Source organism: Camelus ferus, chromosome 34, assembly GCF_009834535.1.
Source record: "Camelus ferus isolate YT-003-E chromosome 34, BCGSAC_Cfer_1.0, whole genome shotgun sequence".
Classification (NCBI taxonomy): domain Eukaryota; kingdom Metazoa; phylum Chordata; class Mammalia; order Artiodactyla; family Camelidae; genus Camelus; species Camelus ferus.
Window position 1 is genome coordinate 7,657,932 of NC_045729.1, and position 6,000 is coordinate 7,663,931.

Sequence of the window (6,000 nt, forward strand, 5' to 3'; positions counted from 1 at the left end):
GAAAAAGATATCATATGATCTCACTTATACATATAAACTTAAGATTCTCTTGGGCTGATGTGGAGATCACCTCGCCTTGTGGTCCCAAAACAAGCATCCTGAGTAAGTTCCCTTCCTGGTTACACCTGCCACCTACTAATCGGGAGTGATCTGCCTCTTTCTTCGGTCTCTCCTTGCCCTCCGTGAACAGGGGTCAGTTTGAGAACCAATGAGTTGCCTCTCCCAGATCATCAGTCAGTGACATCATTTTGTTTCTGCCAGATAGGAGCAGGAAGGAGGGGCCCTGAGCGACTTAATAAAAACCACCGTAGGAACATGAGGAGCAGGAGCGGAAGCGTTCCTCCCAAGTAAGCCATCAGTGCCACGTCTGCTCTTTCAGTGGTCACCCTCACAGCCTTAATATGTTGGTTTCTTACAGCTGCTATAACAACGACCACAGGCTGGGCGGTTTAGAACAACATATGTTTATTCTTTTACAGTTTTGAAGGCCAGAAGTCAGAGAGAGGTGTCACTGGGCTGAGGCTGAGGTGACGGCAGGACTGTGTTCCTTTCAGGGGCTCTGGGGTGTGAATCTGTTTCCTTTTCTTTTCCACCACCTAGAGCTGCATTCCTTGCTTTCCTTGGCTCATGGTCCCTTTCCCCATCTTCAAAGCCAGAAGTTCAGCATCTTGCTTCAGTCATCACATTGCCTTCTGTCCGTGCTGTCATCAGATCTCTTATATGGAAATTTGTGGTTACATTTAGGACCCACCTGGATAACATGGGATAATCTCCTCATCCCAAGATTCCTTTTTTTTTGTATATATATATATATATATATATATATTATTGAAATATAGTCAATTTACAGTGTTGTGTCAATTTCTGGTGTACAGCATAAGGTTCAGTCATACGTGAACATGTATTTTTTTCATATTCTTTTTCACCATAAATTACTACAAGATATTAAATATAGTTCCCTCTGCTATATAGTATGAACTTGTTGTTTATCTATTTTATATATATTAGCTAGTATATGCAAATCTTGAGTTCCCAGTTTATCCCTTACTCCATGATAACCATAAATTTGTTTTCTGTGTCTGTGAGTCTGTTTCTGTTTTGTAAACAAGTTCATTTGTGTCATTTTTTTTTTTTTTTTTAGATTCCACATATGAGCGATCTCACATGGTATTTTTCTTTCTTTTTCTGGCTTACTTCACTTAGTGTGATGATCTCTAGGTCCATCCATGTTGCTGCAAATGGCATCATTTGATTATTTTTTATGTCTGAGCAGTATTCCACTGTATACGTATACCACATCTTCTTTATCCAGTCCTCTGTTGATGGACATGTCTTGGCTATTGTTTTATTGTTTTTTGATCCCAATGTTTCAAGATCTTTCGTTTTACCACTTTTTTTGTAGGCTTGTTTTTGGAATCTCTGATATTTTAAAACTAAGGCCACTGGCCAAGAACCCTTTCATTCATTCTTTTATAAACATCCTGGCTTTAAATACCTGCTGTCTAAACAGCAATCAATGAAGAAGAGAATAAAAAGCCAGTGAGGTCAATTATCCCTCTGCCCAAACTCCAAATTGATACCCTTCAAGGATATTGGTATTGTCTAATTGTTTAAAGCTTTGGCAAAAGTCTTGATAAGAAAGTTGACATTAAGTATTTGTTTTCCTCCCTCCCTCCCTCCCTCCCTTCCCACCTTCCCTCCTTTCTTTTTTTCTTCGGCATTTCATAGGGCTTTTCAGGATTCAATCCTCCGAGGTCACTTACTGCATCAGAAATTCAATATGGTTGATGCATAAAACACCACCCAGCTAAGGTGTTTCCATTTAAAATGACCAGATGAAGGAGTAGGTGGCTCGAATAAAGTCCACATTCACTTTGAAATAAGAGCGAAAAAGCTGTGCTGAGGCTTTGGCACAGGAATTACTCCGCCCGCCTGCCGAGGTGTGTTGGCAGAGGCGCTGGTTTCCAGGAGCTGCTTCCAGCCCTGGCTCTTCCTGGGAACCTCCTAGTATTATTGCCCCTTCAGCTTCAAGCTGCCTTCAGGAAGTGAGCGACTTGATGATTTAAAGAAGCCCCGCAATCTCTCTCTTTCACATCACCTAATGCTTATTCTCTAGGTGGCCCTTGTCACTCACTGTTTGATGTTTCCCTTGTTTATTTCTTTCGATTGTCCTCCTCGAATTCAAGCTCCAGAGACTTACCTATCTTTCTTCTTTGCTGAATATCCAGCAAAGATAGAAGAGAGTCAGGAATACACCATATCTCATCAAATCAAACACGACATCAATTGTAAGGTGCATCATCATTTTACGTGTGTATGAAAGATAACGCCACCATTTAAGCTATGGGACAATGCCTTCTTGTCATGTTAGACTTTTAATTTTAATATATTGAAGAGACATTTTAGATTTATTTAGGAGGACCGTAAATTTATCATCCATCTTACTGGACACTTGAAAAATAAGAACATAAACAAAAATTAATTGGTTAAGCTTTTTCTGAAATAATTTCTCACTCAGAGTCCAACTCTCCAGTATCAATTTTTTTAATTGAAGTCTAGTCAATTTACAATGTTGTGTTAATATCTGAGGTACAGCATAGTGATTCATTTGTACACATACATATATATTTTCTTTTTCATATTCTTTTTTTACTATAGGCCACTACAGGTATTGAATATAGTTCCCTGTTCTGTACAGTGGGACCTTGTGGTTTCCAGTATCAACTTGCAATGAAAAGTTGCCAGTACACACAGTTTTCCACACAATGTCATTGTGTTACCAAGAACATCAGTGAAGCAGTATTTCTTAAAAGATTGACCCACTATTGTCTTTGAGATTTTCTTCCCAGATGGTGACATTCACTCTGCAGGTTCTGATGCTCCCACCTCGTCAATGCCTAGTGGACATCAACTCATCTTGATTTCCGAGATGTCAAAATGGGAAAAATTGTACATCCACAAATTGCAAAAATAGGATTGTAGATGATAAATCAGTGATTTTTTTGAATACTCAAATAAATGACTGTTTTCAGCTGTCTCTACCCTTGTTTATTGTTTGAGTCTTATTTTTCTTGTTTGGAAAATTAAGATGTCAGACTAGAAGCCCTCTAAGATCATTTTTTGCTAAAAGAAATTGCAAGTGCTTTGTAAGTGTGGCCGGAGTTTATAAATATAAGACAATATAGTTTTGGTGAATGGTTAAAAAAAAAAAGGTATTCTGTCCAACCTGGTCTTCAAAGGTTGAAGGCTCTAGTTCAAACAGCAAGAATCCCACCCAGCTGTTCTTTCAGATAATTGATCAGGACGGGGAGGTACAAGAGCTGAGCTCAGGAGATAAAGGTTGTGCAGTGTGTGGGGATTCGCGCCACACTTAACTGGCCCCTCTCTCTGTCTCCGTGGTGAATACAGTACACAGAGCACCGCCATCAGAGACCAAAAAAACTACTCAGAATTTACAAACAGGAAGAAATGTATGCTTCACCTGTCCGTGGTCAGTTTCAGGATGGGAGGAAGAGATGACCTCTGGATTCTTTGCCAAGTGAGAAAGCACACGGAGGGGCCAAGCAGAGACCAGGACTGTGGTTGTAGCCGGAAAAATCTCTCGCCAACACGGGACTCTGGCCTGACGGCAGGTGACCCATGGGTAGAAGTTAAAAAAATCTTGATTGTCAAGGTCTGTCCTAGTTCCGTCTATACATAGCCCTCAGAGTCCTATGTCTCCAGATATGGCTAAATGGTCGCTTTGTGAATACAGAATGGCTCCTGGAGCCTGAAGTCAATGCCTATAAATTTGGGGAGCAATGCCATGGCCCACCAGATAACCCGTGTATGTATGCAACCATCCAGCTACAAACGTCTGCGGACTTTGCCCCACGTGGCCACCTCTGCCAGTCAATCTCTATGGCCTTGAACTTGCTGTACACCTCACTGTGTCCCAGGAGGCCCCATCTTAGACACAGGGACCTCCCGCACATCAGTGAAAGGACGGACACTAGAACAGGGGAGGCTGGGACTGGTTTCCCCTTTGTTTCTTCTATTCCTGAAAGTATCCAGCTCTATTGTAATCAATTTCCTCCTGCCTGTTCCTTTGCCTACGTTACGAGATACTCCCTAGAGAAGGAGGAAGAACAATGGAGCACGTTATTAACTAAAATCAGCACATTCCTTTTTTTTTCTTTTTCGTTTTAGCTATCCTGGAATAGATAATTTATTGGAGTTTGATGCCTTAGGAAACATTCCATTTTGGTTACATGACACGGAGAGGAACTGACTTAAACTTCCCTCACAGACCCCTTCATGCACTTGGCATGGCGCTAACGCCTCCCACTGGTGTGGAAATCTCTCCCCAGCACAGTCTGAAATTCTGCTTCCAAGTCAGAATCAAAGAAGGATTAGAAAGATGTCCATTTCAATATTTAAAGACTGCTTCAGACGACGTATAATATCCTGCCGATTATGAATGTATTATATTTACTAAAAACTGCTAAGTACCCTGCCAAATTTTTTGCTAATATTATAATCAAACATCCTTAGTTATTGGTGCTTATGCAGCCACTGAAAATGCCAAGTAATTATATACAGAATATATTTTCTCCTTTGAAACTGCAAAGCCCCAGAGGTGCAAACTAATGGCCATGCTCTTCCACATACATTATTCATTATATACTGGCTTTCAAGAATCCTACATTATGGAAAACTAATTACCTGCCACATTTTAAGCCACATGTATGCTAATTTATATTATGAGCATTTTGAACAATCTTTCACTCCTGGTCAATTCGTTTTTTTTGTTTTTTTTTTTTCAATGATAAAGACACTGAAGATTTTTTGGTAAAGCTTAAAAAATAAGAAAAATAAGAAATTAGGACAATTCAACTAACCAAGAATTTGGTGGAATTCATTGTTAGACGCATGATAAACAAGTCAAATGGAAGATGGGTAAGAGATTTATGTGCTGGGTCAACTGTTTAAATGTGAGTCTTCATTGCTTATGATTCTGTATGGATGCTAAGTAAGGCCTGAAATGTCTCCCAGTTGAGGATGCGAAAGACACCTCTTACCAGTCTGCAGGCAACACCTTTGAGAGGATTAGACAGGATGCTTTTTCTAGGCGCCCTGCTCCCCAAATATGGAAGCTTCCCAAGGGATAGTGTATGGAATTATATGCCCCGAAGGGGCTTTCGGTTTCCCGAGGCCAGTATTCTGTCCATTAAGTTTATTCTTTGCTGCAGTTTTTAGGAAAGGATATTCAAAACTTTTCTCAAAGATAAGTCTTCAAAAACCCTAGGAAGCCCTGAAATATTATCACAGATAGAACAAATAGAGGGAAAATTAAACAGTAACAGCAAACCAGGTACGATTGTGTTAATGACCGCTAGAACACAGACTTCCGAGTCAAACTCTCTTCATTAACACCATGACTCCGCATGGATGTCATGCTAACTTAGGATGCAATTAAAATCCTGCAAGATTCTATGTGAATTGTCCTGTGCCACCATCTCTGGTGACATCAGCTCCTACCACTCTCTCCCAGCATCCCCCACTTCCTCTGCTTTAACTACAGGAAGGTGGCTACAATGTCTCTTGTTCATCACTGTGTCCCCCAGAGTGTTTCATGAATATTTATACAGGTCTACAAAATGGGGAAAGTTATATGTATACATATATATGTATATATATAAAAATACATGTTTCAGGGCATATATATATTATATATATATACACACATATATATATGTCATTATTTAAATAGCAGTGCTTTATATTTTTCAAAGGACTTTTACTTTTTTTCCCCTTTGATTTCTATCTTGTTTCTAGAAACTTTCTAGGAGTTTCTATCAGTTTTCTAAAAACTCACCTATTTTTGAATATTAAGATATTAGCAGTCAGGAGAAGTCACTGGTAAAAAGAGGAGTCAATCAATGTGGCACGTTGATGTCACTGAAAAATAAAGTAGTACCAACATAGAGGGGGAAAGTGCGTTTATTCGCTGTCGGAAAA